This window comes from Ranitomeya imitator, chromosome 5, assembly GCF_032444005.1.
Source record: "Ranitomeya imitator isolate aRanImi1 chromosome 5, aRanImi1.pri, whole genome shotgun sequence".
Lineage (NCBI taxonomy): Eukaryota > Metazoa > Chordata > Amphibia > Anura > Dendrobatidae > Ranitomeya > Ranitomeya imitator.
Window position 1 is genome coordinate 169380933 of NC_091286.1, and position 12483 is coordinate 169393415.

General features: G+C 44.6%; 1 pseudogene; it reads right to left on the bottom strand.

Moving 5' to 3' along the window:
* The window catches only part of LOC138637703 (piwi-like protein 1 pseudogene), a 91879-nt pseudogene extending 85781 nt beyond the window's left edge, over positions 1-6098 (bottom strand).
* Positions 6099-12483: the final 6385 nt, after the last annotated feature.

Below are 12483 nucleotides of genomic sequence, written 5' to 3' on the forward strand. Positions count from 1 at the left end.
GAAAAAAACAAAAATAAATGTATACAGTCTGTTATGTCAGGCTGAGGCCTGGTGTATCTGTGGTGGAAAAATCGTAGCTTGGCAGGCATAAGTTGCATAGTTCTGTCTGCTAGCCTTGTTCTACTCTTTTTTCCTTTTTTCCAAAAATTCACCAAAAACCCCCCAAAAAAGTCCTCGACTTCAACCAACACCGCCCGGTTCATCTTGATATGCATTTGCTGTGTGATCTTGAACATGTTCTGCAGAAGAGCGTTCACCACGTCCTAATTTCTCCAGATGTAAAAGAGCAGCCAATTATTCATATCTCGGGGGCTGATCAGGACGGGACCCCTTAGCTCTCGCAACCAATCTGTAAACTGTGGATTATATTCAGCAGATTTGTTGATTTGTCTTTTTGCAGGATTCATTTCCGGGGCTGCGATTCTTCCTTCGAACTGTAGCAGTTTGGTATCGAAATTCAGCCCCCAGTCACGTAGCTCTTTCTGAACGCTCTCATTCTTGTGTATGTAGTTACATAGTTACATAGTTCCATAGTTATTAAGGTTGAAGGAAGACTATACGTCCATCTAGTTCAATCCATAGCCTAACCTAACATGCCCTAACATGTTGATCCAGAGGAAGGCAAAAAAAAACCATGTGGCAAAGAGTAAGCTCCACATTGGGGAAAAAAATTCCTTCCCGACTCCACATACGGCAATCAGACTAGTTCCCTGGATCAACGCCCTATCAAGGAATCTAGTGTATATACCCTGTAACATTATACTTTTCAAGAAAGGTATCCAGTCCCCTCTTAAATTTAAGTAATGAATCACTCATTACAACATCATACGGCAGAGAGTTCCATAGTCTCACTGCTCTTACAGTAAAGAATCCACGTCTGTTATTATGCTTAAACCTTTTTTCCTCCAAACGCAGAGGATGCCTCCTTGTCCCTGTTTCAGGTCTATGATTAAAAAGATCATCAGAAAAGTCTTTGTAATGTCCCCTCATATATTTATACATTAAAATAAGATCACCCCTTAGTCTTCGTTTTCCAAACTAAATAGCCCCAAGTGTAATAACCTATCTTGGTATTGCAGACCCCCCAGTCCTCTAATAACCTTGGTCGCTCTTCTCTGCACACGCTCCAGTTCAGCTATGTCTTTCTTATACACCGGAGACCAGAACTGTGCACAGTATTCTAAGTGTGGTCGCACTAGTGACTTGTATAGAGGTAAAATTATGTTCTCCTCATGAGCATCTATGCCTCTTTTAATGCATCCCATTATTTTATTTGCCTTTGTAGCAGCTGCCTGACACTGGCCACTGAATATGAGTTTGTCATCCACCCATATACCCAGGTCTTTTTCATTGACGGTTTTGCCCAGAGTTTTAGAATTAAGCACATAATTATACATCTTATTACTTCTACCCAAGTGCATGACCTTACATTTATCCCCATTAAAGCTCATTTGCCATTTATCAGCCCAAGCTTCTAGTTTACATAAATCATCCTGTAATATAAAATTGTCCTCCTCTGTATTAATTACCCTGCAGAGTTTAGTGTCATCTGCAAATATTGAAATTCTACTCTGAATGCCCCCTACAAGGTCATTAATAAATATGTTAAAAAGAAGAGGGCCCAATACTGACCCCTGTGGTACCCCACTGCTAACCGCTACCCAGTCCGAGTGTGCTCCATTAATAACCACCCTTTGTTTCCTATCCCTGAGCCAGCTCTCAACCCACTTACACATATTTTCCCCTATCCCCATTATTCTCATTTTATGTATCAACCTTTTGTGTGGCACTGTATCAAAAGCTTTTGAAAAGTCCATATACACTACATCCACTGGGTTCCCTTGGTCCAATCCGGAACTTACCTCTTCATAGAAACTGATCAAATTAGTCTGACATGAACGGTCCCTAGTAAACCCGTGCTGATACAGGGTCATGAGGTTATTCCTCTTCAGATACTCCAGTATAGCATCCCTTAGAATGCCCTCCAGGATTTTACCCACAGTAGAGGTTAAGCTTACTGGCCGATAATTTCCAAGTTCAGTTTTTGTCCCCTTTTTGAATATTGGCACCACATTTGCTATACGCCAGTCCTGTGGTACAGACCCTGTTATTATGGAGTCTCTAAAGATTAAAAATAATGGTCTATCAATGACTGTACTTAATTCCTGCAGTACTTGAGGGTGTATCCCATCCGGGCCCAGAGATTTATCAATTTTAGGGATTTTTAGACGCCGCCGCACTTCCTGCTGGGTTAAGCCGGTGACATTTAATTGGGAATTTTTATCACTAGTCATTTTGTCTGCCATGGGATTTTCTTGTGTAAATACTGATGAAAAAAAGTAATTTAGCATATTGGCCTTTTCATCATCCTCATCCACCATTTCTCCCAGACTATTTTTAAGGGGGCCAACACTATCATTTTTTAGTTTCTTACTATTTATGTAGTTAAAGAATATTTTAGGATTATTTTTACTCTCTCTGGCAATGAGTCTCTCTGTCTCAATCTTTGCTGCCTTGATTTGCTTTTTACAGAATTTATTTAATTTTTTGTATTTATTTAATACCTCCTCCTCACTACCTACTTCCTTTAATTCTCTAAATGCTTTCTTTTTGTCACTTATTGCGCTCCTTACAGCTCTATTTAGCCATATTGGTTTCCTCCTATTTCTAGTATGTTTATTCCCATACGGTATATACTGTGCACAGGTCCTATCCAGGATGCTAATAAACGTCTCTTTGTGTATTTTTATGTCTCAGTATATCGTCCCAGTTAATTGCACCAAGATCCTCTCTCATCCGTTGGAAATTTGCCCTCCTGAAATTTAGTGTCCTTGTAAGCCCTCTACTACAAATCTTATTAAAGGATACATGAAAACTTATTATTTTGTGATCGCTATTTCCCAAGTGACCCCCAACCCTGATGTTTGATATGCGGTCTGGCCTGTTGGTTAATATTAGGTCTAGCAGTGCCCCCTTCTTGTTGGGTCCTGAACCAGTTGTGAAAGGTAATTGTCTCTCATAGTTGTCAAAAACCGATTACCTTTGCTGGAACTGCAGGTTTCTGTTCCCCAATCTATTTCAGGGTAGTTGAAGTCCCCCATAATAATGACTTCTCCTTGAGTCGCAGCTTCATCTATTTGCTTTACGAGGATATTCTCCATTGCTTTAATTATTTTTGGAGATTTATAACAAACCCCTATCAGTAATTTATTATTTTTTCCCCCTCCCCTTATCTCTACCCACAGGGATTCAACATTTTCATTAAATTCACCTATATTATCACGCCGTATGGGTTTTAAGGACGATTTTACATACAGACACACCCCTCCCCCTCGCTTATCTGTACGGTCATTTCTGAACAGGCTATAGCCCTGCAAGTTAACAGCCCAGTCATGGCTCTCATCCAGCCACGTGTCAGATATCCCCACCATGTCATAATTATGCTCCAACAACATTAGATCTAATTCGTCCATTTTGTTGGCGAGGCTTCTGGCATTAGTATACATGCACTTGATGTTCCTCTCTGTACCCCTATTCTTTCTTAAATTATTAACTGTTCTAACCCCACCCCCCATGCCACCGCCACCCCCAAATTCCTTATTTGTGCAAAGGTCTCTGTCTGCACTATCTTCCCCTCCTATAAATTGAATACCCTCCCCCCCAATTCCTAGTTTAAACACTAATCCAACCTTCTAGCCGTTTTCTCCCCCAGCACAGCTGCACCCTCCCTAGCGTAGAGCCTGTAGCCAACTGAGAAGTCGGCCCAGTTCTGCAGGAACCCAAACTCCTCCTTCCAACACCAATTCTTGAGCCACTTATTAACCTCCCTAATCTCCCGTTGCCTCTCTGGCGTGGCACGTGGTACAGGCAGCATTTCGGAAAATACCACGTTGGAGGTCCTTGCTTTCAGCTTGCGGCCTAAATCCCTGAAATCATCTTTAAGGACCTTCCACCTACCTCTAACTTTGTCATTTGTGCCAATGTGCACCATGACCGCTGGGTCCTCACCAGCCCCTCCCAGTAATCTGTCCACCCGATCAGCGATGTGTCGGACTCGAGCGCCAGGTAGGCAGCCCACCGTTCGACGATCCCTGTCTTTGTGACAGATTGCCCCATCTGTTCCCCTAATAATTGAGTCTCCCACTACCAGCACCTGTCTGGCCTGCCCTGCTCTCCTATTTCCCTCCTTACTGGAGCAGTCACTCCTCCGGCTTTCAGAGGACATGCCTGGCTGCAGCAGTGCTACCCCTGTACTGTCACCCCCTCATCTGCCAACTTAGCAAACTTATTGGGGCGTTCCAGATCAGGACTAGCCTCCCTGGCACTCTTCCCTCTACCCCGCTTTCTAACTGTCACCCAGCTTCCTACTTTACCATCCTGCAGCTCCATCCCACCATCCCCCCCCCTCATCTGTCCCATTGAGCGTCTGCTCCGTGAGCAGAAGACTCCTCTCCATATTGTCTATGGATCTCAGTGTTGCCAGCTGCACATTTAGATTCAGAATCTGGGTTTCCAAATGCACAACGTGCTCACATCTCGCACAGCAGTATGCACCCTCGATCGGCTGCTCAAGGATTGCATACATGTAGCAAGATGTGCACTGGATGGCATTAACAAGAGTGGAGCACATTTCCTAATGGGGATTGCACCAGACTGAAAAACAGACAGCAATTCCTCCCTTGGAAACTCCCTGAATCCAAAGTCACTGAATCACAAGTCACACTTACCGCCGTCCACACTTACGCTCAGGCTACACTCAGCTCGCTCACACTCGCTCTGCTGAAGATTTATAGATTTTTTTTTCTCTAGTTCCCTTAACAGCAATCCACCTTGCTGTTCAAATGCACTTCCAAAAAGGAAGTGGGAAGTTCATGAACTTCCCAACTTGCCACTCCCTTTATTATGTTGGTAAGCGAGTGTGAACGGCCAGGTCTTTCATGACGTTGAAGTTGTTTCTCATTCTGTCATTCAGACCTGTTAGGTTACAGAACTCTGGCAGCAGTATCATGGCTCCGTCTGTGGCTCCCGGCTTGGGCCTCTGGGGGATGTTCACGATTAGCGGCTGGATCATGTCTTTCACTTGTTCATTGTATTGGTTCTAACTCCACAAAGCTGATCTTGCTTCCGTCTGCCTTCTTTAAGGTGGATGCAGTAGTCATGTTCCAGGCAATCTCGTCTATATGGTAGGTTTTAGTGTTGTACTTGGTGAGGATGATCTGTCCGATCAGCTCCTTGCAGCAGGCGTCCTGGAACCTCTGTAAGCCACATGAGGAGTAAAGGCTGCTCAAGATGTCATGCACAGGCTCATTCCTGAGGATTTTATGGCTGACATAAATGCTCAACATGATGCTGGACTCGTACTGGAGGATGGAGGTGGAAAACCCCGGGCAGATGGCAAGTCGGTGGGCTCTGAGTTTGGTAGCGTCGCTCGGGTTGTAATAGTTGAGTCCTATCTGCTTCATATCTATTATCTTCAGGAGTCTTTGGAAAATGATGTTATAGAAATGGAAGCAGGTGGGCGAGGTCAGTGGAAGCTCGTTAGTCAGAGTGATTGTTATCCGCACGTTCTCTCCATTTTGAGTTTGGTTGAACACCTCGGTGACCTTATTCAGTCTTTTTGGTAAAAACTACACGGTTTCATCAAACGCCCGCGCCTTCCTGATGGTTTCTTCATGCTGGTATAGGAGGCCATACCGTAAATGCTTGGATTCCATGGTGGGGTTGAAGTCAAAGTGATACTGGTACAGGGCCCACTGTGGTTGGGACACCAGCTTGATGTGGTTGGTCACAAGAGCAATCTTAGTTCCAGAGGCGCCAGCTTTTGATTTTTGGACGTGTTCGATAGTCTGCCGTGTCTTCACACCGAAGTCATGGAAGTCACACCTACGGCCGCCCCGTTCCCCGATAGACACTTCTGCAAGTCTGGATGATGCCTGCAGAACCTCGGGCAATGGTCTCTCTGCTGCCGCTGCCGGCGGACCTCTCTGGTGCCCTCTTCCAAAGAGCAAAGGTGCTGGCTGCTGAGATGTGACTGCTGGCCAGGGTCCTTGGGGCTGCTGTACCTGTCCAGGTGGTCTTTGTGGGGCCTGCTCCTGCATACGAGCTCAGCTGCGGGCCCGGGATCTTGCTCATCAGCTCATCTTTTACTTCGTACACAAACCACGCACTTTGTGCATGGGCATTACAAGTTTAAGAGACACGCTCCTTTACATTGGGCCAAGTTTTTAATAAGGTCTTCATCAATGTTTCCTCATTCTCCACCACTAGATCACCAGGTTTAATGTGTTAAACATGTTAGGGCATGTTAGGTTAGGCTATGGGTTGAACTAGATGGACATATAGTCTTCCTTCAACCTTAATAACTATGTAACTATGTAACTATGTACTGTGCTGATACACCAGTGCAATTTTTGGCAAAAGTGTCTATATGATGGCTGTTACCAATTTGAAACCAAAAGAAATGTTACTCCCTCGGGGGAAAATTTCAGAAAAAGGAGATGTACGTATCTTTTTCCCATTTATTATTATATTTTTCAGAGCTCTGGATAGTCCTCTAATGAGGTAGCGTATACCTCTACAATATGAAATTATTCAAAGACTTTTATATCATATTTTTATTTATAGCCCCGTCTCTGAGCTGTTGCTAGGGACAAACAAATCTCGTTGGACACATTCTGGCTTCATATTTATGAACCTGTGTTCGCCCATCCCTTTTGTTATTTTCTTTCATAGGTCGAGTCTTATGTCTCCTCATTCTCCAACACTAGATCACCAGCGTTAACTGGTTTTGTGCTGCTATGGCTAGTTCAATTTTTGCCAAGGGTGTCTATGTGTCTATGATGGCCATAAAAGATTTTTAAAATTTTTTACCCCCATGGGGAAATGTTTGTCAGCCCATGCACTTACTGTATGGTCATTACAAGTCTAGGAGACCTGCTCCTTAAAATTGGGCCTAGTTTTTAAGAATGTTTTCCTCAAGATGTCATCATTCGCTGCCACTAGATCACCAGGGTTAACTGGTTTTGTGCTGCTACCGCCATTCCAATTTTTGGCAAGGGTGACTATGATGCCCATAAAAGATTTTTAAAAAATGTACCTCCCATGTTTGGACAATTTGAGTACTCCAAATGTTTTAAATGTTTTATTTTAGTGTCATAGCCTACTTATAGACACATTTCTGGTTGGCCAAAAAAACAAGAACACATTTTGATCATTGTTATCTCGGTCAGACGCACAGTGTATCTATGGTGTACAAACACTTCCTTTGCAGGCATACATTGCATTTTTGGATCTGCTAGACTGCTATCCTTGGTGTATACAGTATTTTGTGGTTTTTAAAATTTAAAAAAATACATCCCACATATTGAAACAGTCTGTTATCTCAGTCACACGTATGGTGTTGTGAATTCTGTGGCTGAATTCACTCCTGTGGTCACAAGTGGTACTGCAGCTTCTGAGCTTCCTCCCTCAGGTGTTCTGGTGAGCTCGTTAACTGCTTCATTACTTAACTCCGCCTGATGCTGCTATCCTTGCTCCTTGTCAATGTTTCAGTGTTGGATCTGAGCTTCTCCTGATTGTTCCTGTGACCTGCTGCTCTGTATAGCTAAGTGCCTTTTGCTTTTTTGTTGCTTTTTTTCTGTCCAGCTTGTCTTTTGTTTTGCTGGAAGCTCTGAGACGCAAAGGGTGTACCGCCGTGCCGTTAGTTCGGCACGGTGGGTTTTTTTTGCCCCCTTTGCGTGGTTTTGCTTTAGGGTTTTTTGTAGACTGCAAAGTTCGCTTTACTGTCCTCGCTCTGTCCTAGAATATCGGGCCCCACTTTGCTGAATCTATTTCATCCCTACGTTTTGTCTTTTCATCTTACTCACAGTCATTATATGTGGGGGGCTGCCTTTTCCTTTGGGGAATTTCTCTGGGGCAAGTCAGGCCTATTTTTCTATCTTCAGGCTAGCTAGTTTCTTAGGCTGTGCCGAGTTGCCTAGGTAGTTGTTAGGCGCAATCCACAGCCGCTTTTAGTTGTGTTTAGGATAGGATCAGGTGTGCAGTCTACAGAGTTTCCACGTCTCAGAGCTCGTTCTTGTATTTTTGGGTATTTGTCAGATCACTGTGTGCGCTCTGATCGCTATGTACACTGTGTTTCTGGATTGCCTTCATAACACCTGTCATTAGCAAACATAACAGTACAAGGAGCCTCACTAATGATTCTCAATAGAGGGAAAGAAAAAGTTCTGACATCATTTTTTTTTTTTTTCTGCTCTGTGTTCACTTTTTTTTTTCCCCTAGACATTTGGGTGATTCTGGACACAGGTGTGGACATGGATATTCAGGGTCTGTGCTCTTCAATGGATAATCTCGTTATAAATGTACAAAAAATTCAAGATACTATTGATCAGAAATCTATGTTAGAACCAAGAATTCCTATTCCTGATTTGTTTTTTGGAGATAGAACTAAGTTTCTAGGTTTCAAAAATAATTGTAAGCTATTTCTGGCCTTGAAACCTCATTCTTCTGGTAATCCTATTCAACAGGTTTTGATTATTATTTCTTTTTTGCGCGGCGACCCTCAAGACTGGGCATTTTCTCTTGCGCCAGGAGACCCTGCATTGAGTAGTGTCGATGCGTTTTTCCTGGCGCTCGGATTGCTATACGATGAGCCTAATTCAGTGGATCAGGCTGAGAAAAATTTGCTGGCTTTGTGCCAGGGTCAGGATGATATAGAAGTATATTGTCAGAAATTTAGGAAATGGTCAGTACTCACTCAGTGGAATGAATCTGCGCTGGCAGCTTTGTTCAGAAAGGGTCTCTCTGAGGCTCTTAAGGATGTCATGGTGGGATTTCCTATGCCTGCTGGTTTGAATGAGTCTTTGTCTTTGGCCATTCAGATCGGTCGACGCTTGCGCGAGCGTAAATCTGTGCACCATTTGGCGGTACTGCCTGAGGTTAAACCTGAGCCTATGCAGTGCGATAGGACTATGACTAGAGTTGAACGGCAGGAATACAGACGTCTGAATGGTCTGTGTTTCTACTGTGGTGATTCCACTCATGCTATTTCTGATTGTCCTAAGCGCACTAAGCGGTCCGCTAGGTCTGCCGTCATTGGTACTGTACAGTCCAAATTCCTTCTGTCCATTACCTTGATATGCTCTTTGTCGTCGTTTTCTGTCATGGCGTTTGTGGATTCGGGCGCTGCCCTGAATCTGATGGATTTGGATTATGCTAAACGTTGTGGGTTTTTCTTGGAGCCTTTGCGGTGTCCTATTCCATTGAGAGGAATTGATGCTACACCTTTGGCCAAGAATAAACCTCAATACTGGGCCCAGCTGACCATGTGCATGGCTCCTGCACATCAGGAAGTTATTCGCTTTCTGGTGTTGCATAATCTGCATGATGTGGTCGTGTTGGGGTTGCCATGGCTACAAACCCATAATCCAGTATTGGATTGGAATTCCATGTCGGTATCCAGCTGGGGTTGTCAGGGGGTACATGGTGATGTTCCATTTTTGTCGATTTCGTCATCCACCCCTTCTGAGGTCCCAGAGTTCTTGTCTGATTATCAGGATGTATTTGAAGAGCCCAAGTCCGATGCTCTACCTCCGCATAGGGATTGTGATTGTGCTATCAATTTGATTCCTGGTAGTAAATTCCCTAAAGGTCGATTATTTAATTTATCCGTGCCCGAACACGCCGCTATGCGCAGTTATGTGAAGGAATCCCTGGAGAAGGGACATATTCGCCCATCGTCATCACCACTGGGAGCAGGGTTCTTCTTTGTAGCCAAGAAGGATGGTTCGCTGAGACCGTGTATTGATTACCGCCTTCTTAATAAGATCACTGTTAAATTTCAGTATCCCTTGCCATTGTTATCTGACTTGTTTGCTCGGATTAAGGGGGCTAGTTGGTTCACTAAGATAGATCTTCGTGGTGCGTATAATCTGGTGAGAATCAGGCAAGGAGATGAATGGAAAACTGCATTCAATACGCCCGAGGGTCATTTTGAGTATCTAGTGATGCCGTTCGGACTTGCCAATGCTCCATCTGTGTTTCAGTCTTTTATGCATGACATCTTCCGTGAGTATCTGGATAAATTCCTGATTGTTTACTTGGATGACATTTTGATCTTCTCAGATGATTGGGAGTCTCATGTGAAGCAGGTCAGAATGGTTTTTCAGGTCCTGCGTGCTAACTCTTTGTTTGTGAAGGGATCAAAGTGTCTCTTCGGTGTGCAGAAAGTTTCATTTTTAGGGTTCATCTTTACCCCTTCTACTATCGAGATGGATCCAGTTAAGGTCCAAGCCATCCAGGATTGGATTCAGCCGACATCTCTGAAAAGTCTGCAAAAGTTCCTGGGCTTTGCTAATTTTTATCGTCGCTTCATCTGTAATTTTTCTAGCATTGCCAAACCATTGACCGATTTGACCAAGAAGGGTGCTGATTTGGTTAATTGGTCTTCTGCTGCTGTGGAAGCTTTTCAGGAGTTGAAGCGTCATTTTTGTTCTGCCCCTGTGTTGTGTCAGCCAGATGTTTCTCTTCCGTTCCAGGTCGAGGTTGATGCTTCTGAGATTGGAGCAGGGGCGGTTTTGTCACAGAGAGGTTCTGATTGCTCAGTGATGAAACCATGTGCTTTCTTTTCCAGGAAGTTTTCGCCCGCTGAGCGTAATTATGATGTGGGCAATCGAGAGTTGCTGGCCATGAAGTGGGCATTCGAGGAGTGGCGTCATTGGCTTGAAGGAGCTAAGCATCGCGTGGTGGTATTGACTGATCATAAGAACTTGACTTATCTCGAGTCTGCCAAGCGCTTGAATCCTAGACAGGCCCGTTGGTCGTTATTTTTTGCCCGCTTCGACTTTGTGATTTCGTACCTTCCGGGCTCTAAAAATGTGAAGGCGGATGCTCTGTCTAGGAGTTTTGTGCCCGACTCTCCGGGTTTATCTGAGCCAGCAGGTATCCTCAAGGAAGGAGTCATTGTGTCTGCCATCTCCCCTGATTTGCGGCGGGTGCTGCAAAAATTTCAGGCGAATAAACCTGATCGTTGTCCAGCAGAGAAACTGTTCGTCCCTGATAGGTGGACTAATAAACTTATCTCTGAACTTCATTGTTCGGTGTTGGCTGGTCATCCTGGAATCTTTGGTACCAGAGAGTTAGTGGCTAGATCCTTCTAGTGGCCATCTCTGTCACGGGATGTACGTACTTTTGTGCAGTCCTGTGGGATTTGTGCTAGGGCTAAGCCCTGCTGTTCTCGTGCCAGTGGGTTGCTTTTGCCCTTGCCGGTCCCAAAGAGGCCTTGGACACATATTTCGATGGATTTCATTTCTGACCTTCCCGTTTCTCAAAAGATGTCAGTCATTTGGGTGGTCTGTGATCGCTTTTCTAAAATGGTCCATCTGGTGCCCTTGGCTAAATTGCCTTCCTCCTCTGATTTGGTACCTTTGTTCTTTCAGCATGTGGTTCGGTTGCATGGCATTCCTGAGAATATTGTTTCTGACAGAGGTTCCCAGTTTGTTTCAAGGTTTTGGCGAGCCTTTTGTGGTAGGATGGGCATTGACCTATCCTTTTCCTCGGCTTTCCATCCTCAGACTAATGGCCAGACCGAACGAACCAATCAGACCTTGGAAACATATCTGAGATGTTTTGTTTCTGCAGACCAGGATGATTGGGTGTCCTTTTTGCCGTTGGCTGAGTTCGCCCTTAATAATCGGGCCAGCTCGGCTACCTTGGTTTCTCCATTTTTTTGCAATTCTGGGTTCCATCCTCGTTTCTCTTCAGGACAGGTTGAGTCTTCGGACTGTCCTGGTGTGGATTCTGTGGTGGATAGGTTGCAGCAGATCTGGACTCAGGTAGTGGACAATTTGATCTTGTCCCAGGAGAAAGCTCAACTTTTCGCTAATCGCAGACGCCGTGTGGGTCCCCGACTTCGTGTTGGGGATCTGGTTTGGTTATCTTCTCGTTATATTCCTATGAAGGTTTCCTCTCCTAAATTTAAACCTCGTTTTATTGGTCCGTATAGGATTTCTGAGGTTCTCAATCCTGTGTCTTTTCGTTTGACCCTCCCAGACTCCTTTTCCATACATAATGTATTCCATAGGTCGTTGTTGCGGAGATACGTGGCACCTATGGTTCCATCTGTTGAGCCTCCTGCCCCGGTTTTGGTGGAGGGGGAATTGGAGTATATTGTGGAGAAGATTTTGGATTCTCGTGTTTCTAGACGGAAACTCCAGTATCTGGTTAAATGGAAGGGTTATGCTCAGGAAGATAATTCCTGGGTTTTTGCCTCTGATGTTCATGCTTCCGATCTTGTTCGTGCCTTTCATGCGGCTCATCCTGGTCGGCCTGGGGGCTCTGGTGAGGGTTCGGTGACCCCTCCTCAAGGGGGGGGGGTACTGTTGTGAATTCTGTGGCTGAATTCACTCCTGTGGTCACAAGTGGTACTGCAGCTTCTGAGCTTCCTCCCTCAGGTGTTCTGGTGAGCTCGTTAACTGCTTCATTACT